Source organism: Podarcis tiliguerta (assembly GCF_965153285.1).
Source record: "Podarcis tiliguerta genome assembly, chromosome: 3".
Taxonomy (NCBI): domain Eukaryota; kingdom Metazoa; phylum Chordata; class Lepidosauria; order Squamata; family Lacertidae; genus Podarcis; species Podarcis tiliguerta.
The window spans coordinates 113,962,319-113,987,339 of NC_139536.1; the positions used below are offsets into that span (position 1 = coordinate 113,962,319).

The 25,021-nt window shown below is 45.0% G+C and overlaps 1 protein-coding gene across 2 annotated transcripts in view; it reads left to right on the plus strand.

Moving 5' to 3' along the window:
• The first annotated feature begins 11,321 nt into the window (after positions 1 to 11,321).
• SERTAD2 (SERTA domain containing 2) overlaps positions 11,322 to 25,021 on the plus strand; it is a 141,505-nt gene continuing 127,805 nt past the window's right edge. The window contains exon 1 of one of the 2 annotated variants that reach the window (XM_083435447.1): positions 11,322 to 12,162. The gene's annotated coding sequence lies outside the window, so the exon portion shown is untranslated. The remainder of the gene's footprint in view (positions 12,163 to 25,021) is intronic. The other variant, XM_083435443.1, reaches the window with a different exon arrangement.

Here is a 25,021-nt window from a genome sequence, read left to right on the forward strand (position 1 = left end):
CTCACTGCTGGTGTTTGAAGCAGAGTGGCATTAGGCACAACCCAGCTGTATTCTGTAGTTTCTTGAGAAATACAGCTGATTGACATGTTTCCCCTCAAACCAGCTTCCATCTGATTTGAAAATGAAAGCCATGGTTAAGCTGAGGTGTGTACATTTGAGGCAGCTGTTGCATATGGACAGGTGGATTCAGTGAATGGACACAAATCAGGTAATGTACATTGGATGGCAGCTTAACTGCCCCATCACTAGTTTGCACGGCAACATAAAAAAGTGACTTGAAACAACTTTGCTGTGTTTTTAAGCACTAGTATCTACATAGCCTAAATTTGATGTTTAGATATAGCTCTGAAGCCATTCATCTAAATCTGAGTTCCCTTGGAAGAGAGATGGATTATTAAACCATCCTGGGAACTGTAGCTGTGTGAGGGGAACAGGGGGTCAGAAGACAGCTCAGAAGAGGCACCAGGTTTTGGGAAGGAGGCGTGAGGCTTTGGCAGGCTGGTAGAACCCTCCCACCCCCTTCCCAGAGCTGGGAAACTGTTGACCCTGTCAGAGTCTCACATCTCCTTCCCAAAGCCCAGTGCCTCACTTACCAGGCTTTGGGAAGGAAGCCTAAGGGCTGCAGGGAGGCGTCGAGTGTTGCGGAGGGCTACCAAAAAAAGCCGTTGGGCTGCACGTTGGACCACTCCGGTGCAGGGAATACAGCAGGAATTAGGGTCTTGTGGACTTTCAGAAGCTGCACAGCCAATAGACAGGGGTCCTTGGAGCTATTTGTAGGAGTCCAGAATGTGAGAGCCCTTAACCATTTGGCAAAGCACAACAGAATGACCTGTTCAAAGGTTTAATTCCTCCAGCACATCCACATATAAAATCGCTAGAAATGGGTAATTAGTTAGAAACTCATCATTAGGAGATATCAAAAGCTATGGTTAGCTTTACAAAGAGGCTCTATTTTGTCTGCAGTCAGGCGGTGATAAATGTAAATAAAAAGTGACAGGTGATAGTTAGCAAGGCAAGCTACATTATGTGTGTACTGTAAATCTTCATGTTCTTTCAGTGCACTGAATGTCAAAATGATAAACAGAATAAACAGTTATTTCTTTATGCTGATTAAAAACCATGAGTGTAATTTGTGCAAAGTTTCGTGAATTATGGGGATAGTTGTAGGCCCTAAAGGGATTTACATAATGGGTGGGTGGCCTCAGGATCCAGCCCACTTAGGCTGAAAAGCTTTCCCACTCCAGTGCAGAGGATGTGAATTTTAAGGTTGATGAACATTTAGTGAGGGCAGGAGCCCACTTCTGTCCAGTGTACCTGCCAGCCACAGGCATACAGAGAAAACACCTGTTCTTTGTTCTTTTTCTGATAGGCTCCACCCATTCTCCACTCCTTGGCTCCACCTTAGTGCCAGAATTTGGGAAACTCAAAATTTGGCAGTCCTTCTCTCAACCTCTAGAAAATGTTGCTGTTCCCTTCTGAGCGTGCCTCCCCAAACCCCTGGCCCAGCCAAGAGGATTTGGTGCAGGATTCAAAACATTTTGCCATTTCAAGGCAAACTTTCCCCAGCCAGTCCCCCCGCCCTGCCCCTGATAGCTAGTGCTTTATATTTAGCAGAGACAAGCAGCTGCGGCACTGTGAGGCCACTTGGCAACTGGTTACTGCTCACTGTTTCTTTCTCAGCTGGTAAAGGTCCCCACAATGTCCCCCCCGCCTGCCCTTTTCTCTTCCCGCTGAGCAAATGATGCATCTACCTTGGATTGTGGCCAGCCCTCAAATGCTTCACAGAGTGAAGAGCAAAAAAGGGAACATATCATGCCACTCACTAAACATCTACTTTACAGGCCCGTCCAGAATCACGGGAGCTAAATGGAAAAGGGGTTTGATTGCTATTGTTGGAGTACAACCCTTAAGAAATCTGCAGTTAAGGCTTCTGCCCAAGATTTGTTGAAGGGTCTACCTAGAAAACTCACTATTGGTGCTTCAATCTTTCAATGCTTTCTCCCCCATGTTTATAGAATTTGTATTTAACGCAAAAGTCTCTAGGGACGCGGGAGGCACTGTGGTCTAAACCACAGAGCCTAGGGCTTGCCAATCAGAAGGTCAGCGATTTGAATCTCTGCGACGTGGTGAGCTCTCGTTGCTCGGTCCCTGCTCCTGCCAACCTAGCAGTTTGAAAGCACGTCAAAGTGCAATTAGATAAATAGGTACCATTCCGGTGGGAAGGTAAACGGAGTTTCCATGCGCTGCTCTGGTTCGCCAAAACCGGCTTAGTCCTGCTGGCCACATGACCCGGAAGCTGTACACCGGCTCCCTCGGCCAGTAAAGCAAGATGATCGCTGCAACCCCAGAGTCGTCTGCAACTGGACCTAACGGTCAGGGGTCCCTTTACCTTTACAATGCAGAAGTTTACACCTCACCTCAGCACTAGCTTGCATGCTATTAAAAGATGGTAATTTATCAAATTCTATAAAACTAAAACAAACAAAGAGAGGGATGCAACTTGAAAAATGTTTCAGGGTATGTCTACATTACCACTTACTCTGCATCCAGTGTGCTCCTAATGTTGGTTTTTGAAACTTGTGTTCACACCACATTAGCCACAATCCATATTGATCCTATAGTTTATTGCTAAATACTGCTGTTTGATGCGTTTTTTTCCTCCTCAAGCCAGCTTCAATCTGACTAGAAAACTTAAGCTGCATTTACTTCTTTACTTTAGCATAGTGCAAACATTTGAGACAGCAATTTCACATGCACAGATGAGTGTGCATGTACAACAACAGCTTTATAAATAGGTGTTCCAGGGTGGAAAAACCTAAAAGGTTATGCCTGCTAGGTGAAGACACGCACACACTCTTTGACATGAAGAACACTGTAAATGCAACAGCAAATGTGAACATACCCATAAAGGTAACAACTGCACCCAATTTAGGCAACAGGGAGGAAGAAAACATGAATCCTTTACCAGTCTTGGGACCCTGGCAAATACCTGAACTTGATGCCTTTAAGGAAACAGACAGAGGGTGCAAACCTTTGGAGAGAATGATCTTCAGGAGTAAGATACCGTTTGACAATTATTTTAACATCATTCTTAAACATATTTGTCAACCTCAAAATCTTATTGTTGGGGTATTATGAAGACAGGTATGTTCACAGAGACCCTGCTCATCACTTGAAGTCAGTGTGAAAGCCATTCCCAGATGAAAGACCACACTGAGCAGTCATATTGCCTAACATCAGTAAAGCACTTGCCAGCAGAGGTAGTTCGCACATTCAAGCGCATAAGGTCACTAGACTACTGCAAATGTGTGAGCTGACTCCACAGGAAAAAACTGGGTCTGAGGTGACGTGTGCTGTGAGATCTGTAGCCCCACGTTCACTGAGGTGAGTTAGACCTCTGAAGGCCCATTAACCATCGAAGCCAATTCCTACGGGTTGAGATCTCTTCACTTCCCCTCCAACAATAATATACTGAACTGGCCGCCCCCCACCAAGTTTATGGGCACTGCCATTCAAATGGTGTGCGTGTGCTGCGTCTTGTGATTGATTATGCAGGGGTGGGGCTTACCAGTCCCCCCTCCCCCCGTATTTCATTTAAGTTGGCACCCCTGCCATTAACACAGCTGAAGTAATCGAGTGTGTGTGTGTATGTGTAATACCTATGAACATATATATGATGATGTAGAGGGGAGGGGGGCAGTGGCGTAGCGTGGGTTGTCAGCACCCGGGGCAAGGCAAGTAATTTGCGCCCCCCCCCGCTGCACTGTCCCTCCCCCAGATAGTCCCTCGCTCTCTCTCCGCACCGCACCGCACGCCTGGCACCCCCCCCTCCACAGTGGGCGGCGACCCGGCGGCTCGGATCGGATTCGCACAGCCAGCACTGCAGTGAGAGAGAGTGAGTGAGCCAGGTAGGGGCAGAGAGCTGCGAGTGCGAGCGCCCCACCCCAGATGTTGCGCCCGGTGTGGCCGGCCCCCCCCCCGCACCCCCACGCTACGCCACTGGAGGGGGGGGGGACAAGAACCAGGTGAGAATGTTGAAAGATCAAATGATGAGGAACTGAAAGTGTATAGACACTCCTTAAGTCAAGAGACAATAAATATCACCAACAAGCAGTTTCCCCCTCTATCAGCAAAGTTTCCACTGTTGCGGTGCAAAATCTGGAAAAATAAAGATGTGCAATTCGATTAAGTTCAATGTGTGTGCAAACTTGTTTAAGATCAGCACTCAGGAAGAAATGTGTTTATCCAATGGATGGCAAAGAAAGCTGTGTTATTAACTGAGCAGCCCTCTTAGCTATGGTCGTTTGGAAGACAAGAGCTGAATTTGTTAAGCCCATTGTTTTAAACTGCATTAGGTAAGTCAATGTTTAGCCTTATTAATTAATGGCCTTTCTCTATTGTGTCTGTATAGTTACACTCCTTTTCCCCCAGAGGGTCTGTACAAAGTTTGATACATTTTTGCTGTGTTGTAATTGCTTATGTCTAAATCAGCAATAAATGGACTTTGTGTTCCGAAGCTACAATTTCACACTTGCATCAACTTGAGCTTTCTGTAGTTCCAGTATTATTGGCTTGTGCTGCCATTTCTGTAATGCATGCTAATAACAATATATATGGACCTGTACGTTCCTTTGTAGCAATCCTGGTTTTGTTGTTTTTAATAAAAAGAAGAAGACGACAAATTGAGAATATTGATAGGGGTGGGGAGAATTAGGCATTCTAAGCTAAGGTGCAATCAGCCCACATATATCAGATAGAACAGATGTGCAATAAATTATGAGCGTTTCAAGATCCGTTACCAGAATGTGCAATCCCAGTAATTAGGAAGCCGCTTGCTGCACGCCCATTACAAATCCCATATCTTCGCAATTCACAGGCCAAGGAAGGGTCTGTGTGGGCCCCCCTCCTCTGAAAGCAGCAGGGAGCTCTGGCTGGGAAGAGCAGCCTTCCTGCCAATGTTCCCTCTCTGAAAAACCACACACTCCCCCCACCCCCACTGCCTGCTCTCTGAAGCACACTTTGCTAGCGCTCCCTTCCCTCAGGCCTCCCAAGCTACTGCAGGCTTGGAGACAGCCCACTTTCTCTTCATGACAGGCAATTCTGTCCCCCTGTGGGCCCTCTCCATTGCCAAGGCAGACCACTTCCGTCCCCTTCTGGCGGCAATCCTCTCTAGTTCCCTGGAAGTGCTTGTTTTCTGACTTCAGTGCAGACTACCTGCCTTCTTATTCCATTCTGCTTTTCCAAAACAGGCGTGTGCTTCTTCTTTTTCGCACCTCCTTTCCCACCTAGTAAATCTTTTTCCGCATTCTCAGTGCGTAACTTGCCAAAAGACGGATACCAAGATTTCAGAGCAAGCGAACAAACAAAATAAGCTCCATCTATCCTAACAGTCATGGGACACCATGACCACAGTGCCTAGGACTTGCTGATCAGAAGGTCGGCAGTTTGAATCCCCGTGACGGGGTGAGCTCCCGTTGCTCGGTCCCTGCTCCTGCCAACCTAGCAGTTCAAAAGCACGTCAAAGTGCAAGTAGATAAATAGGTACCGCTCCGGCAGGAAGGTAAATGGCATTTCCGTGCGCTGCTCTGGTTCACCGGAAGAGGCTTAGTCATGCAGGCCACATGACCCGAAAGCTGTACGCTGGCTCCCTCGGCCAATAAAGCGAGATGAGCACCGCAACCCCAGAGTCGGTCACAACTGGACCTAATGGTCAGGGGTCCCTTTACCTTATCCTAACACTCAGTGCTATTTTTCTAGAAAAAGAGGTGCCAGAACTCATCATATGAACACCTCTCTCGTTCTCTTGGAATGGCGGTGGCTCCCACCTGAGAGGTGCGGAAACAGTTCTAGCAAGGCCTGGCTGGAAAAAAGCCCTGCTAACTGTACTTCTTCTAATCATTTCAGTCACAGAGGGTGCCCCTAGCCAATGACTATTTTGCAGGAGGGACTCAAGCACAAACAAAATGGTTTATGGGCTGTGTACACACCTGGGCATTAATGTGCACATGGGCTGGACAGACCTGGTTGTTTCATGTATGCTTTTGTCACAGATGAGCATTTTCAGTTGAAATCTGTTCTTCCCATCCACACTAGTGGGCAGTGCTCCATAGGATGTATTCACACTCTGTGTGGTTGTCCTGTCCTTTCAATTGCTACTGCCCTTCTCATCAGAAGTTCCATAAACAGTATTATTCTTTTTAAAAAGCTGCTTTGCACAAGAGCAGTTTTGTGCAAAACTGCTCTTTTGAAAACATAATAATAATAATAATAATAATAATAATAATAATAATAATGTGAAGATACCTTCAGCAACCACTTGTGGAAATAAACAGGCTACTGGTATATCCATTCCTGTGGGCTGATGGAAACAGAATAACTAGGTGATACTCAGGAGAGGACCAAATGGAAACAGAAGGTATGGTGAAAACATCCACACTTTGGTAATGTGCAATTTTATGTCAGTTTCCCTCCCTTATTGGATTATCCGCAGAGTAGGGAAATCTGAATTAACTTGGGGAAAACACAGGCTGCCACTTGCATGGGGATTGCATCAGGTGGAGGATGCAAAAAAATATGCACATGTGAGATACATCAAATCCATTTTAAACTGCTGTGTGTACACACCCTAAGTTTCCACATTTAAAGTGGATTAAAGGGCTCTGTCACCCTAGCACAACAAACACACTTTAAAAAGAACCTAGAATTTTTGGAAGTGATAAGGAAATGCATTGAAGAGTGTGGGAAGAATGAATGACTAACTAACAGGAAGATGTGAAAACACCACACAAGAAAATCAGGATGAATGCTGGATGAACGCTCGTTGTCGTATAACCACCCTGCAAGCAAAACAAACCACTGTGTAAGCTTTGTGAACGCAAACTAGGATGGATGATGAATAAATAAGTCATCTGGAGAGGCCCAGAGGATGGGGGGATGCTCTCAAACTGTCCCTACTTGGGAGTGGGATTCAGTCACATACTGATCAATTTAGGTTGAGCAATTGAAGTTGACTGGAGTTCTTGCACAACAAAACTCCTTCCACAAAAGATCAGATTTCTTGCAATAAGTGACAAGGTAATGCTCTGAAAAGTGTAGGTCAGCATTTGATTGATGTAGCATGGTCTACCCTCCCCACAAACAAATCAGAAGGAGCGGGCGGTAAACAGGCTGTCTGAAAGCAACCCAGGTGCAGTTACTCAGAAGTGAGGAATATAACTCTGCCCAAGCTGGAACATAAAGAAGGCTGATTGCCAAAGAATTGATGCTTTTGAATTATGGTGCTGGAGGAGACTCTTGAGAGTCCCATGGACTGCAAGAAGATCAAACCTCTCCATTCTGAAGGAAATCAGCCCTGAGTGCTCACTGGAAGGACAGATCCTGAAGCTGAGGCTCCAATACTTTGGCCACCTCATGAGAAGAGAAGACTCCCTGGAAAAGGCCCTGATGTTGGGAAAGATGGAGGGCACAAGGAGAAGGGGACGACAGGGGACGAGATGGTTGGATAGTGTCTTTGAAGCTACCAGCATGAGTTTGACCAAACTGCGGGAGGCAGTGGAAGACAGAAATGCCTGGTCCATGGGGTCACGAAGAGTCGGACACGACTAAACAACAACAAAGTTTAGAGGCATCATCATTACTGTTTTCTTCACATGTTCTAGGGCTCTCCAGGCAATGAAAACCAGGCTGATTAAGCCACCCTCATCCTGTGCCTACGCACACATTCCAGTTGGAAAAGACTGGGGAAGGGATGTAGCTCAGCAATAGACCATTTGCTTTGCCTTCAGAAGGTCCTAGTTTTAATCCCGTGTCTCCTGGCAGGGGTGGGAGACACCCCTGTCATAAACTCTGGAGAGCCCTTGCCAGTCAGTGTAGACAATTCTGAGCTAAGATGGACCAAGGGTCTGACTCAGTAAAAAGCAGCTACCTATGTTCCTCTTCCCAGGGTGAAAGCAGAAGGAATGGATGGAATATCACAGACAAAACTTATAAGTCATTCCTACAAAGCACTTACACTATGATTCTAACAGAAGACGGAATCCACTTTCACCACTGCTAAGAAAATTCAATCTCTTTTCCCCAAAGGGTTGTTCATATATTAACTCAACCACAACAGCAGTTACCATTACGGAACCTGTAGTTTCTCTGTAATATTCACACACCACATTAGTAGCTAGTCTTGGTAAACATATTTCTAGGCCTTCATTGCGCTTATTATCTCATTTCATGAAAGCAAAACGATAGAATTTGCTAACTTGGGGATTTTGCAAGTTCAGATGCTTAACCATCAAATGCTCTGGTTAATTAGCACAGGGGCATTCCCAGAAGTGGTGGGCCTGAAAATCAAGTGCACTCCTGCTCATTTTGCGAGGCTAATTTGGCTCTGCTGCAAAATAATAACAACAAAAGTGAAAGCAAAAGGTGGCTGCCAGTCACTGTTATATGGGAAGGCAATGTTGGCAATACAGTCATACCTTGGGTTCAATGTGCTTTGGGATGAGCGCGTTCGAGTTGCACTCCGTGGCAACCCAGAAGTAACGGAGTGCGTTACTTCTGGGTTTCGCTGCTTGCGCATGCGCTCAAAATGACATCATGCGCATGTGCAGAAGTGGCAAAAAGCGACGCATGCGTGCACAGACATGCCATCACTGGTTACATTTGCTTCTAGATGCGAACGGGGTTCCAGAACGGGTTAAGAACTTAATTCATTCTGGAGGTCTGTTCTTAACCTGAAACTGTTCTTAACCTGAAGCACCACTTTAGGTAATGGGGCCTCCTGCTGCGGCTGCACCACCGGACAACGATTTCTGTTCTCATCCTGAAGCAAACTTCTTAATCCGAGGGAATATTTCTGGGTTAGCAGAGTCTGTAACCTGAAGCGTATGTAACCTGAAGCGTATGTAACCCAAGGTACCACTGTAGTACTAATGGACCCTGGGTACAAGGGGTGTGATCCAATGCCTCAGGTAGCTATTCAAAACTGGAAACAAAAACTGGAAACAAATCCAAGACAGTTTATTTATTTCTTTAGTTGCCCACCTTTTGTTTCTTCCAAGGAGCTCAAGGAGACATATACACGGGCCCCACCCCTTCCTCTAGGTTAGGCTGGAAAATGGTGACTGGTTGAAGACTGGCAGAGGAAGCTTCATGGCCGAGTGGGGATTTGAACCTTCGATGCACAGGTTCTAGTCCAACACTCTAACCTTTCTTAGACTTTGGGTCCCCAGATGTTGTTGGACTACAACTCCCATCGTCCCCTAGCTAGCAGGACCCCAAGATGGAGCCCCTCCGCTCCCAAGTCCCAACCAGGGAGGAAAGGAGTGAAAGAAGATCTCCATCAGGAACAAGGGGATATAGTGGGGAAACTGACACTGGGGTGGGCTGCCCCGACAGATGCTGCCACCTGAGATGGTCATCTCACCTGGCTTCATGGGTGAGCCGGCTCTGAATAAAGCTCTGCACCAGGATGTGCTGTCCTTGTGGACCCTGCCGCCAGAGGCAGTCAAATCACCTGGCTCCATGGCGGGCTTACAGGTAAGTATAGTTAAAGCTATGGTTTCCCCAGTAGTGATGTATGGAAGTGAGAGCTGGACCATAAAGAAGACTGATCGCCGAAGAATTGATGCTTTTGAATTCTGGTGCTGGAGGAGACTCTTGAGAGTCCCATGGACTGCAAGAAGATCAAACCTCTCCATTCTGAAGGAAATCAGCCCTGAGTGCTCACTGGAAGGACAGATCCTGAAGCTGAGGCTCCAATACTTTGGCCACCTCATGAGAAAAGAAGACTCCCTGGAAAAGACCCTGATGTTGGGAAAGATGGAGGGCACAAGGAGAAGGGGACGACAGAGGACGAGATGGGTGGACAGTGTTCTTGAAGCTACAAACATGAGTTTGACCAAACTGCGGGAGGCAGTGGAAGACAGGAGGGCCTGGTGAGCTCTGGTCCAGGGGGTCACGAAGAGTCGGACATGACTAAGCGACTAAACAAAAACAAAAAATGTGGGCATGCATGGGGCTGCCTCAGCCCTCAGGTGCCCCCTGCCCCTCTTTTCCTGTGCCCACCCCCTCAGGAGGGAGAGGACCATTTCAACACAGTGCATCTCCTTCACCCAGTAGCTCCAATGCAGTAAGAGCTGCTCGGCGGTGGAGCGGACTCTCGTGAGAAGCGCTTGACTCTCCTTCCCGCAAGGCTTTGAAACCAAAGTTGGAGGACCATTTCATAGAATCATAGAATCATAGAGTTGGAAGAGACCACAAGGGCCATTGAGTCCAACCCCCTGCCAAGCAGGAAACACCATCAGAGCACTCCTGACATATGGTTGTCAAGCCTCTGCTTAAAGACCTCCAAAGAAGGAGACTCCACCACACTCCTTGGCAGCAAATTCCACTGTCGGACAGCTCTTACTGTCAGGAAGTTCTTCCTAATGTTTAGGTGGAATCTTCTTTCTTGTAGTTTGGATCCATTGCTCCGTGTCCGCTCCTCCGGAGCAGCAGAAAACAACCTTTCTCCCTCCTCTATGTGACATCCTTTTATATATTTGAACATGGCTATCATATCACCCCTTAACCTCCTCTTCTCCAGGCTAAACATGCCCAGCTCCCTTAGCCGTTCCTCATAAGGCATCGTTTCCAGGCCTTTGACCATTTTGGTTGCCCTCCTCTGGACACGTTCTAGTTTGTCAGTGTCCTTCTTGAACTGTGGTGCCCAGAACTGGACACAGTACTCCAGGTGAGGTCTGACCAGAGCAGAATACAGTGGCACTATTACTTCCCTTGATCTAGATGCTATACTCCTATTGATGCAGCCCAGAATTTCATTGGCTTTTTTAGCTGCCGTGTCACACTGTTGGCTCATGTCAAGTTTGTGGTCAACCAAGACTCCTAGATCCTTTTCACATGTACTGCTCTCAAGCCAGGTGCCTCTCATTTTTTTTGCCCAAGTGCAATACTTTACATTTCTCCCTGTTAAAATTCATCTTGTTTGTTTTTGCCCAGTTCTCTAATCTTTGCCAATGGAGACGTTCGTTGAGATTCCTGCATTGCAGGGGGACTGAATTAGAGGAGCCTCTGGGTGCCTTCCAGCCCTACAATTCCACGATCTAGCGTCGACTCCCCAGGGGATGGACTAGATGACCTCCGGGTGCCCCCCAACTCCACCCCATTCCACGGTTCCACGACGCCTCTCTTAGAGGGCGGGGCAAAGCCTGACCAGCCTCCCTCCTCACCCCTTGATTGGCCGCTCTCTCCTTGCCTATCATGCAATTCCCCACACGGCATTGGCCCACTTTGTACAGACTGGGGAAGAAACAGAGCGGAGGGGGGCAAGGCTCCCTGCTCTCCCTCACAGTCTCTCTCACGCCCCTTCTCTTTCCTCAGCGTCTCCCCGTCGACGCGCCCAGGAGACTCCGCTGAGGAACCAGGCACCCGAGGCTTGCGCGCTCGCTTGCCCGGCCCTGGCGCTGGGCAGGGCTGCCGCTCCGTGCCCGCTGGCTCGGGCATAGGCTCCCCCCACGCCGCCTGGGTGCCTGGCCTCAGAGGTCTCTCTTCGCCCCCGGGGCTGCGCCAGCCGCCTCCTCCTCCTCCTCCTCCTCCTCCCCGCGTCCCCAGACATGCCTCGCGCGCGGGGGCGCTGAGGCGGCGGCGGCGGCGGCGGGCCGGGGCTCCTCCTGCTCCGGGTCCCGCCAGCCCTCCTCCCGTTCTCGCCGGCGTCGCCTCCTCCTCCTCCTCTTTCCTCTTCCTCCTCCCTCCTCCTCCCTCTCTCCCTCGCTGCTGATACATGGCTAGCTGGTTGCACTCGCTACAGTGTCACAGCCTCCTCGGCCGCTGCAGTGCCAACTTCCCTCCCTGGCTAGGAGGTCCTTGGCAGAGGCTGCGCTGCAAAGTGATGGGATAGACCAAGAAAATAAAAATTAAAAAGGCCCCTTCAGCACCTTTGGGGGGGGGCGCATGCCTTCCGCTCCTGGCCAGCCTGGGTCGCCCCATCCCACTCTTCGGATCATACCCCCCTCTCCCTTTTTTCCTGCCCCTTCCTTGGAGAGACTCTTGTTTGTCTTCCTTGTGTCTTTTTTCGTGTTTGTCCCCCCCTCCCCCAGTCCCCCCTTTTTTGAGTTGATCCCCCTCTTTTTCTCCCTTATGAGCCTGGATTGCTGAATTCTTCTGGAAAGGGTGAGTACGAAATGTTTTGTGTGTTTTTTTTAAACACGTTTGCTCAAGAGCACAATGTTCTCGATTTGTTCGTTGCACTGTGTAAAATGGAAAGGGGAGGGAAATGACAGGCTGGATGGCAGGAATTAAGCAGCTTTTGTGCATTTTAACGGCTAACTTTATTCTAGGTTTGTGCCAACTGCTGTAAAAGTTAAACCTGTTTCCTTCTTTCTTTTGACTAACAAGACTTCTCCTATTCCTCTACCTTCTATTATACATTATATAATACTAGGAATTGATAACTGTCTGGTGGTGTGAAATGGTAGATATACACCTAAATCAGGGCTCCTCAGACTTCTGAGCTTAGAAAGGTGTCATTGACCCCCAACCCAAATTCTTAGGAATGTATATGAAATAAAGTCAATAAATAGCAATATGTAATCACCATTTAGTAAGCATCAATCACCATCATTCGGTGGGTAGGGAAAGAGGGGTGTTAGCATTATTATTTTGACATTGTAGAAAATAATTGTTTAAAAAGTGAAACTTTGCACCTGTATACAATGTTTAGCAACAAAGCAGCGTGGACTGAGAGCACCATGGAATTGTTTTATTAAATACAGACATTCCTCGTTGCCTGTCCCCTTTATTTCTGAGGCTCACAGGTCCTGATTTAAATAAAAAACACACATGCTATACCACATATACTTTGTTTTGTTTGCTAGGCCCTTTTCAACCCTCTTTGGTTTTAATGTACTTTTTTGTGTTCCATTCAGATTCAAAATGTAGATGTGCTGGGATTGTTCTTGCATTCAGATGCTTGAGCAAAGTTTTTTACAATAATAGTGCATTCTTTTGACTGTGTAAAAGGCTTCTGATCACTCCAGAATGAAAACGGATAGCTTTCAGTTGGTGTCGAAGAGGTTGTGCACTAAATTTCTTCCCTAGGTGAATGCATCTTTAGAGCTGTTTTATTGTGCATTTTCTTGGGTGGATATTTGCCATGACAGGTATATGGAAACTCCAGTTTTAGAAGCAGTTATGCTTGTGAACACCAGTTGCTAAGGAGCACTGGGTTGGGGGAGGCTATTGCCTGCTTGCAGCCTTCCAAAAGACATCTGGCTGGCTGCTGGAGGAAGCAGGATGTTGGATTCCGTGGGCCCTTTGGTCTGATGCTGCAAGCGTCTCCTTTGTGCTGCATTTACTAAACTACAACCCTCAGCTCCTTTATTCTTTACATTTAGAAGATTCAGAATGTTTCACTAATGCCCTAAAGCTAAGGATGTTGGCTAGAGCAACGTACATGGCTGTTATTCTGGCATGTCAGAAGCAGTGGTGTTAACAATGACACTATGGTCATTTTCCATTGAGCAAGTTGTGGTGTGAAGCTGGGTTTGCACTGTGGTGACCTGTGTGGTGTGTGCATAAATAGTTCGTGTAAGGTCGGGCTTAGTGGTATACTATTTAGTAACTTCAGTGATGCTTTGCTAACTTAGCTCGCTTTTGGAGACATTCTCCAAATGTGTGTCTGTGCCTCTGCATCACCAGTTTTAAATATTATTTTAGTATTATTATTCAGTCTTTATATAAAAGCTATTGAGCATCCCTTGCCTTTTTCGGGTCACTGTATTACTTTCACAATGCCTCTGTCATTATGCCATGAACCTTCAGTTTTACTTACCCACCCAATGCTATCAGTCTTTTGATTTAAACCAGTTACAGGTAAGCAGTGACTTCTGTTTAGGGATTGCACCTTTGATCCTTAATATGTTTGTTGGTCCACCCTGCAAATATATGGTTAAAAAAAGAGAAAGAAATGGATCTCCAAATGCATGTTTAGGCTAAAAGTGTGTCCCAGATCTGAGAACGTTGAAAACTATTTCATTAATGATCCTGAGAGCATAGTAGAGAAGGAACAGGAGTCTGTAGTCCTCCTTATAAAAGAGTTAATGTGAATGTTACGGACATGTTGCCAGAGGAAGCAATGCGTTGGCTGTTTGCTCAGCAGGAGTCAAAGCCAAGAAGAACTGGGGTATCTCTACATCATGAGTTCACTCACTGTGATCATTCTGAGTGAGGAGGAAAGCTATGCAGTTGTATTTATCAACTGTGTGCACATCACAGATATATGCGTCTCCTTCCTGCATAGCCCTTGCAGAAAGTACCTAATGTTCCTGTGAATTTAGCCTTAATTGCAAGTATTGTGTGATCAGATGTCTCTCAGGAGTTTAGTAAGAGTGAAAATGCTTTGCCCCTGTTTTAACCAGTCACAATTTTGCTATGCTTCCCCCATCCCCGCATAATGTATTACCGTATTTTTCGCTCTATGAGACGCACCAGACCATAAGACGCACCCAGTTTTTGGAGGAGGAAAACAAGAAAAAAATATTCTAAATCCCAGCAGCCAGAACAGCAAGAGGGATCGCTGCGCAGCAAAAGCAGTGATCCCTCTTGCTGCTCTGGCTTCTGGGATAGCTGCACAGCCTGCATTCGCTCCATAAGACGCACACACATTTCCCCTTACTTTTTAGGATGGAAAAAGTGAGTCTTATAGAGCAAAAAATATGGTATTTCCTTTATGTTCACGTAGAGGTGCCACCTGTCCTGTATAATACGGGATTGTTCCGTATTCCAGTGTAAAATGCAACCTCTCCTGTACTGATACAGTTTTGTCCTGTATTTCAGGTCTTCTCTCTCTCTGCCAAGTACATGTGCTTGAAGAGGGTGTATGAAAAGTCTTGTATTTAAGCTCTGGGTACCCAAGCACAGAGATGTTTACAAATTTGTGTCTGTGCGCGCGGACGTGCATGTGTCACAAATACCAGAGGGGCCATCATGTTAGGCAGCAATAGATTGTGGTGGGTTGCTTTGAAGTCACTTCAGCACCAGATGAAAAAAAGAAATCGTCCACCAACGGCCCCTGTCCTGTCCTGTATTTTGCCAGAGCACAGGTGGCAACCCTAATATTCAGTGCTGTCAAATTTTACAGCATTTGGAAGTGCACATTTAAATATTCCTCCTATTTGTGATCTTCAGAAACAAGTGTCATTGATTATGTAGCCAAAACAACACCATCCATGCATAAGAAGCAGGTATCAGCTGGCTTGGGGGAACTCCACAGCTTGCAGAAATATATTTTAAAAGACCCTAAAAGCAGGGCTGGGGGAGAGAACAGCCCATTGAGAACTGAGCATGCTCAGTGAACTAAAAATGGTGGTTGGTTGAAAGAGGGCAAGAGTGAAATGGAAAAACCAGGAGAAATGGGAAATGAAGTACCCTGAGGAGGAGCATTCTACACTGCGACATTTTGTTGCAAACTGCACTTGTTCTATTTTGAAATGGATGATTTTGGCTCTTCGGTCATGAAACTAAATATGTAGGTCTGCCCGGGCTTTTAAGCAAATCCTCTAAAATATTTGGATTTCTTTGGATTTCTTGTTATGCGCTGGCTAGGAGAATGGTGCTCTTTGGTTGGGTGGGTGGGTGTTGTCAGCTCGCCTACAAATAAATCGCAGACACAGTCCAGTGAAGGTGGGTTGTTGATGCCTTGGTGGACCTCTTAGAATTACCTTTCTCCACTCACTGATGGATATGGATCAGTGGTTCCCAATTAGGGGGTCAGGGGACCCCAGGATCCACGGAATGCACCCAGGGGGGCCCCCATCCCAATGTGGGGGACAGGTTGGCGGCCCTAATGTGCATCTTTGCTGGCAGCCCCACTAATGGCAGCCTAATGCACCCCCCATCCCCATTACCTCCCACTCAAATCACGCAGTGGAGGAGACTCCACTTCCTCTCCTCTCCCCACCCACCAGATCTCTGTGGCTTCTCCTTCCCTCATCCCCACGCCTGATCTCCAATTTCAGCCATCGTGATATATTGGAATATTGCGATGCTTTGCTGCTGATATATCGCAATATTGAAAACCAGATACAGTGGTACCTCGGGTTAAGTACTCAATTCATTCTGGAGGTCCGTTCTTAACCTGAAACTGTTCTTAACCTGAAGCACCACTTTAGCTAATGGGGCCTCTGGCTGCTGCCGCACCGCCAGAGCACGATTTCTGTTCTCATCCTGAAGCAAAGTTCTTAACCCGAGGTACTATTTCTGGGTAAGCGGAGTCTGTAACCTGAAGCGTATGTAACCCAAGGTACCACTGTATCTCTCAGCCCTGGTCTGGTTTTTTTTTTATTATACCTAAAATCCTTCACTTATTAGGGGCTACCCCGTATTTTGTTCAAAAAATTGCTTTGCAGAGGTAACTGCCATAGAGTTGTCAAACTTTTCAAAAGTAGGGGATCGGTGGCTTAGCTACGTGGGGCTACCTTTGAGGGTGACCCGGAAACTACAACTAATCCAGAATGAGACAGCTAGACTGGTGACTGGGAGCGGCCGCCGAGACCATATAACACCAGTCTTGAAAGACCTACATTGGCTCCCAGTACGTTTCCGAGCACAATTCAAAGTGTTGGTGCTGACCTTTAAAGCCCTAAACGGCCTTGGTCCAGTATATCTGAAGGAGCGTCTCCACCTCCATCGTTCTGCCCGGACACTGAGGTCCAGCTCCGAGGGCCTTCTGCGGTTCCCTCACTGCGAGAGGCCAAGTTACAGAGAACCAGGCAGAGAGCCTTCTCGGTAGTGGCGCCCGCCCTGTGGAACGCCCTCCCATCAGATGTCAAAGTGATAAACAACTACCTGACATTCAGAAGACATCTGAAGGCAGCCCTGTTCAGGGAAGTTTTTAATATGTGACATTTTAGTGTATTTTTCATCTTTGTTGGAAGCCGCCCAGAGTGGTTGGGGAAACCCAGCCAGATGGGCGGGGTACAAATAAAAAATTATTATTATTATTATTATTATTATTATTATTATTATTATTATTATTTGAAAAAATAGGGGGTCCTCAGTAATTAGCTAGCTGGGAACCACTGTTATAGATGATTCCCAGATGACCGTCAGAGAATGTTTGGCTAACACAACTAACTACCCTGTTGATCATTGAAACAGGGAATTGGCAAGTTGTAGATGCTACCTCACCCTGCACTTTCTCTCACATGCAGTTTTTCAGGGAATTCCTGTCAATGAAGCATGTTGTCCATGAAGGAATGTGGGAAAACTTCAGGGCTGGGGAACCTTTTCCGGCTTGCTGTGATTGCCCCAGAGGCAGGGCTGTATCCAGGAATTTTGTACCATTGGGGCCCCTGAAATAACTGTGTGTGTAGAATTTTGTTTGTGAATATTGTTGTTGTTTAGTCGATTAGTCATGCCCGACTCTTCGTGACCCCATGGACCAGAGCACGCCAGGCACTCCTGTCTTCTACTGCCTCCTGGAATGTCATCAAATTCATGTTGGTCGCTTCTATAACGCTGTTCAACCATCTCGTCCTCTGTCATCCCCTTCTCCTTGTGCCCTCCATCTTTCCCAACATCAGGGTCTTTTCCAGGGAGTCTTCTCTTCTCATGAGATGGCCAAAGTATTGGAGCCTCAGCTTCAGGATCTGTCCTTCCAGTGAGCACTCATATCCAGCGAGTTGTGCATATTACATGATGCTATAACATACCTGCTCACACACAAGAAAATATATAATGTAATAGCAGATCTATTATTATATAATAGAAACGTTCCCCCCAAAAATCAGTCCCCCCAAAAAATCAGTCCCAAATAACTTATTGTTAAATTAGTTCTCAATCAATTCCCTTCCCCTACTCTTTCTGTCACCCAGGCTCATGCAGTCACATAGATACGCTTTCCCGCCATACCATCATCCAAACACACATGTGTTCAATAATATATACCACCCTCACTGATTCATTTCTAGGCTCTTTGAAGGGAATTGTGCTGCCTTTCGACAGATCCTGGAAGGTGAGCCAGGCAGCATTCCTTAATTTCACAATTGCTCACCAGGGCATACATAAAATTCTTAGTAAAATGTCATGTGAGCTACATGACTGGAATATTCTTTTTCTGGATGGTATGAAGGCTCTGTTTAGTTGCAAACAGATATGTTTTATGAGCAGCCAATTAGTATGCATGCTTTTCTGGGCATACATGAAAGATGGAAATTCGATTTTGATACAGTTATTCTAAAACAATCCCTTTTTCTTTGTCATTTAAAAGAACGATGTAAATTACCTTGGTTTAGATCAGTGTTCCTTGAGGATGGCTGCTGATGCATCCCATTAAATATGTCCTGTTTGTGCCACTAGATTTTGCTTGTCTCCCATGTTCAGCAACGTTCAGGTGAAATTGCTTGGGGAAGGTTTCCTAGAGGTTTGGACTGTGGCGATGTCAATATTCCTTTGACATTCAGCACTATTTTCTCCATTTATCTGAACTGGATGAAGCATTGAAAGCCTTGCATGGCTATCTGGAGTCAGCAACAGAAACTCTGTTCAGGCATGATGTAAATGTTAACAGAGGACGGTTTGACTGAGTTAGTTGTTGGTGTATTGCATTCTGGATGGGGTTGCAATTACCCCTTAAAGTGTACCTGCACAGTGTTGCCTGCTCTGCAGGATGTGGAAATCTTTTGAATTCCCGCATGGTGTCTGTGGCCAAGATCACTTTTTGTCAGGTGATTGAATATTGGGCTGCCTCACTCACCTTTCAAAATGGCCCAGGGGGGTGGGGAGCTCAGGATCCAGCCCCCTGGAAAGATCCTCTTCCCCATTCCTGGTTTAAGCAAAACTGAGCTAGATAATTGACAAATGTTGGTAGCTCAACATGGTGGCACAGCGTAAGGACATTGTCTTACAAAAAACAATTACCTGGCTTGTTAGATTCTTATCTAGAAAAACTAAACTGGACTCTTCCTTGGGAGTGGGACTTTGTCTCTTATATTAATAATGAAAATCTGTACCAATTTCTTTTTCCAGCCTCATTGGACATATTGAAGCTTCGATACATATACCGAAGTTGGTTTATTTTATCCTAATGTTGTTGTTTTTCTTGCATAATGAAGAGATTGCATCTATTTATGCTATATTTTGTAACGTACATTTTGTTTATTTTCCTGATCACTTACTTTGATCTCAACCCTGGTTCTGTCTTGGTTTCTCGTTCATCTGTTACTAAGGTAGATGAACCCGTGGTATGACTCAGTACAATAGTGCCGGAAGATATTTGTGTGGTGATGCAATAAGTTTTGTTTCCCTTCCTAGGTCTAGAGGAATGTTAATTGTGTATCGTTCTGTCTTTCTTGCGCATGTATATATATATATATATATATATATATATATATCACATTGAAATTAGCTTGAAGGAATTTTGATTAATTATATTCCTGTAAGCCTGTTATTTAAAGCACAGATTTTTATCGCTGATTTTTGTGTGAATTGAATCAAACATCTAAGCAACCGTGATAGATCAAACTTTGGTCTGATGTTGTTAGAAGATAGTATTATCCAAAATGTTCACACTACTGAGCTGCTTCTTGTCTTGGCAGAAAGCTGTGCCTCTAACAGATTATCAAGAAGGCAACCTGTCTTGCTAGGTGGTTTTGAGCTCTATTACTGTGTATTTGCATCTTTTAAATGAAATCTCCTGAAACTCATATCTGAAGCTTTTGGAATGACGAGCGATTGTTCTGTTTGTTTCATCATGTTTCCGCTGGCTTGTTTGACTGAGTGTTCATAGCTATGCTTTGTGTCACTGATGGGGATGTTTTAGTAATTAACATTAATTAAACAGACTTAGTTGCCTTTAGGGGCTCTCTGGCTCATGATACTGCCAAATAGTTTATGCAGTAAACAAAAATCCTATGTTTTAGGATTCTAGGGAAGCTTGACTTGGTTAGTGAGAAACTAGTTTCGGCACAGGTGAAGTGGCCAAAGAAGAATTCAAGCTTTAGCAAAATGCAGTCTTTAAAAGCATTGTTTTAGTTAAATAAATTGCTTAAATTGTTATTAAGGAAATGATTATTTTTCTCCTTCCAATAAAGTGCAGCAGAAAAGTTGTCCAAATGTAAACAGTTAACTTACTAAACCTCACAATAATTATCTGTCTATGTATTTCTAATAGTATAACCAAATCAGCAATTTTTGTTATAACTGTAAAAACTACTCTGAAAATTTATTATTCAAAAAACGAAACCTTCATCTGGTTGTATATATTAAGATTATACCAGCAGGAATGCCTTTCTGTAAAAAAGAAAGAAAGATTTAAATCAAGTCTTACTGACTAGTGATTTAAATCGTGATTTAAATCGATTTGATTTAAATCCAGTCCACCTTGTTGGTGGGCAGTGCTGCAAAGGTGGGTGCAGAGGGGAAGGGAGGAAGTGGGCTGGGGTTTGTGGTCCGGATCAGGCCGGGTTCACAAAGAGGTTTGCTGTGGAAGCTCAAGGTGCTTGTTTAAAGTGAGCTCTGGCTCTGGACGGGGCCTAGAAAACTTGCAGAAAAGAGAAACTTTTCATATTACTGGATTGGTGGATGCATGCAAAAGGTCACAAAGTTGGAAAATTAATAGTATCGTCTCTGCTGACATTTCAGAGCTGGCTGGGGTGTGGCCCAGTCCAGTGTGTATGTTTTGTAGTGGATGTGTGCTCTTTTATTTCGTGCTTTCAGTTCAGGAGGAGGAAGAGTTGCCAGTTTCTCCTCCCCAACTTAACCATTCTTTGTTTACCATGCTAAGAAAAGGACTTTTTAAAAAAATCAAAATGTTGTGGTTTTCCTACTTATTAAGTGAGACTGATTTGAATTATCATGTTTGCGGCTCCAGTATAAGGCTAAGAAAGGCTTGAGTGCTCTTTAGAAACAATCCCTGAAAGGCAGATAGGGTTTTTAGAGGTAAACAAATAAATTCCACATTATCCACAATATTGCCTGGCACTTCTCCCTAGCACTGCCCAAATCCCTCTATATATCTCCAGCAGCACATAACTCTTAAGAAGTAAAAGCCAGATTGCCATGGCTTCTCCTTGTAATCAAGGAAATCCCGAACTTTTGCTTTTGGAAGCGGTTGGGATTGGGAAGCTAAGCCCCTCTTCAGAGGTTCTTGCCTTTTTCTATTCCCTGAACATCTGCAAAAATATGTGCTGACAGTAGGCAAGGAATCGTATTTGCAGGAAGAGCAGCGCTGTCAAAATATGACTAGCTGGAATTCAAAATTAGGTTGCTGTAAGGACTTCAGGCAATGCATTGTGGTCGTGGCACAGGAGCACAAAAAGTTATGGTTGCCATAGTAATTGTGTTGTGTGTGGTGGGTTATACCTGCTAGTTAGAATTACCGTATTTTTCGCTCTATAACACGCACCCGACCATAACACGCACGTAGTTTTTAGAGAAGGAAAATCCGTAGACATGCCACCCGTAGGCATTTCCTCCATAACACGCACAGACATTTCCCCTTACTTTCTAGGAGGAAAAAAGTGAGTGTTATGGTGCAAAAAATATGGTACATATTGTAAATTTTATACAGGCACCAAAGTTGTACTTACTCCCATCTCAAATGATGAATCACTTGCACATGTGTGCTGGAATCCTCACATTTCTAGTTTAGCCAGTCATTCCTCATGGATTGCTTGTTTGCTTCTGTTGGCCTCTGTTGTTGCTTCCTTTAAGGGTTCATCTTTGGATGCCAAACTGATTACTGTAGTACCTGCTGTGGACAAGGAGTGTACGTTGCTGTTCAGGTTGTGATGAGGAAAGCTTGTGTGTGTGTGTGTTGACAAGAGTGAGCATAATTTATTAAATAGCATGGCATTCTCCTTTCAATGGCACCTTCTCTAATTGCCTTAGGCTAGAGCTGTCAAAAAGTTACTTCCTTTTTAAGGGCATTTCTACCTATTTCCAATCAGACTCTGAGTGTGTTTGATGCCATGTGAAGTCTTCAAAGATGAGGAGGTTAGGGGGCTGTGGAGACCTCTCTGAAAACAAGACCGTTCTGGTGGTGTTCACAATAAAATGGCTCTCCATATCCAAAGAGTCTACTTGCTCTGAAACAGTGGCACCTCGGGTTACACATGCTTCAGGTTACAGACGCTTCAGGTTACAGACTCTGCTAACCCAGAAATAGTACCTCTGGTTAAGAACTTTGCTTCAGGGTGAGAACAGAAATCGTGTGGCGGTGGCAGTGGGAAGCCCCATTAGCTAAAGTGGTACCTCAGGTTAAGAACAGTTTCAGGTTAAGAACGGACCTCCAGAATGAATTAAGTTCTTAACCCGAGGTACCACTGTACTCAAAAATGTTTGTGGGAATCGGTTTTCTATGACTCTAGAGATCTGGATGATGTTCCCTGCCTTCTCAAAGGATCTGGTAGTAGCTGGTCTAGGAAAATCACTTTGCCTTTATAACGTTGCTGCATTTGTCCTTTCGTAAAGTGCCCTGAAAACTAATAAGACTACTGTACTGCGCTGGAGAATTATAAGAAGTGATTATTATTATTATTATTATTATTATTATTATTATTTATTTTATAATAATTTTTATTAATTTGCAACAAAACAAAACAAAACATACATTGTTTTCACATTCAAATTTTTCCAAATCTTTCTTTTTGGACTTCCTTCAGCTTTTCCGTAAATCTTTCGTAGTCATTATTAATTTACGCATTTCCTTTTTTTATATTGTCATTATTCAAATCTTTTTCCTCTATTTCCTTTTAACAATACCTCTCACGTTTTCACAGTGCTCTTTTAAAACCCTCTAGCGTTATTTGACCTTCACTTATACTCTCCAGATATTCAACAAATTTTCCCCAGTCTTCTGTAAACTTTTGGTCTCTTAAATATCTAATCTTCCCAGTCATCTTATCCAATTCAGCATAGTCTAACAACTTCAATCTCCAGTCTTCTGTTGTCGGTATTTCCTGTTGTTTCCATTTCTGAGCCAGTATATTATTATTATTATTATTATTATTATTATTATTATCATTATTATTTTGGAAGACATTTTCTTAGAAGAAAGCTAGCTCCTTGTGTGAGGTGGTATATGTGTGCCTGTATGCACACACGCATGTATCCACACTCCCTGGTGCTTGTCTGGTTGGCTTTTCTAATGGTTTTGCTGGATTTGTGCCACACCACAAGCATGATTAGAATAATGATAATGAAACAGGGGCAGTGGGGGCTATTTTATAGACTCGGTTAATGGCCTGCAGGAAGGCAAGTCTGATTTGGTTTCTTATGCTGTAGATAAAATGAGGGGTGTTGTTTGGTCACCGTCAGTACGTTTTTGAGATATCTGGCCACTCTTTTTTTAGATCCACTGACTATGAAGGGCAGTGTAAACCCAGTAAGGTAAGACAGCCATCCAATTTCTCTTCCTCTTGCCATCACCAGTTTGTTTGTCATAAAGGGCAAGATGAGAAGGTTTCAGTGGTCTACTTTAATGTAGAGGGACTACCTGCTGGATTCAAAGTCTGTTGCTTGGCATCACCCCTGCTAATCTCCCAGGCACTCTGAAACAGAACCATAGCCCAAATGGTCTAAGCAACACTGGGGAGGGGAAAGCAAATGGCCCATGAGTGTCTTCAGAAATCAATGCAGCCTTTTGTTGTTGTTTAGTCATTTAGTCATGTCCGACTCTTTGTGACCTCAAGGACCAGAGCACGCCAGGCACTCCTGTCTTCCACTGCCTCCCACAGTTTCGTCAAACTCATGTTAGCTTTGGGAACACTGTCCAACCATCTTGTCCTCTGTCGTCCTCTTCTCCTTGTGCCCTCCATCTTTCCCAACATCAGGGTCTTTTCCAGGGAGTCTTCTCTTCTCATGAGGTGGCCAAAGTATTTGAGCCTCAGCTTCCTTAAGAATGGATAGGTTTGACCTTGCAGTCCATGGGACTCTCAAGAGTCTCCTCCAGCACCAGAATTCAAAAGCATCAATTCTTTGGCGACCACCCTTCTTTATGGTCCAGCTCTCACTTCTATACATCACTACTAGGGAAACCATAGCTTTAACTATATGGGCCTTTGTCCGCAACATGATGTCTCTGTTTTTTAAGGTGCTATCTAAGTTTGTCATTGATTTTCTCCCAAGAAGCAGGTGTCTTTTAATTTCGTGACTGCAGCCTAGGCTAATTTAAAAGGAGTACAGTGGTACCTCAGGCTAAGAACTTAATTCGTTCTGGAGGTCCGTTCTTAACCTGAAACTGTTATTAACCTGAGGTACCACTTTAGCTAATGGGGCCTGGCGCCACCGTCGTACGATTTCTGTTCTCATCCTGAAGCAAACTTCTTAACCCGAGGTACTATTGCTGGGTTAGTAGAGTCTGTAACCTGAAGCGTCTGTAACCCAAGGTACCACTGTATAAACAAGGGAGGGGGAGAAGCAGTAAGTATGCATGGTCAAAAATAAAATAAAACCCTAAACCAGAAGTTTGTTCTGTCTAATCCTATACTGTGCAAATCAGCATGGCAAAACTTATTCTTCTGGTGTGGTATTCAACAAAGTTTTACTCAAAGTAGACCTGTTGAAGTTAATGGACCTAGCTTAGTCATTGTCACTTTCATTGGGTGTGAGTTGTGTAAAACATAGTTGAATGGCACCTCTGGAGTTGGTTGAGGGACAAAGGGATACGGGGGTCATGGCATTATTTTTGGTCTTCTGTGCCCAGGTAGCTCTGAGTGATAGCAGGCTACCGGGTCTAGCCAGTTACAGGATAGGCACATTCTTGAAGGAAGGCAACTTAACTTTAGGCAATGGGGCTGTCAAATGTTGAACTGTTATTTTGTTGAGATGGTTCAACTCCTCTGCCAGCCAGCAGCCTTGCCTCAGCTTGTGTATTGGATGGGGGCACGTGCAGACAGCATGGTGGGATTGCACTGCCCACCTGACCTTTGGTCAGTCAGTGGCTGCTGACTGAGATGTCAATGCTCAGCACACTGCTAGTATTGCATCCAGGTTGGGAGGAAAATGGCTGCAGCATTGGAGCTGGCTTGGT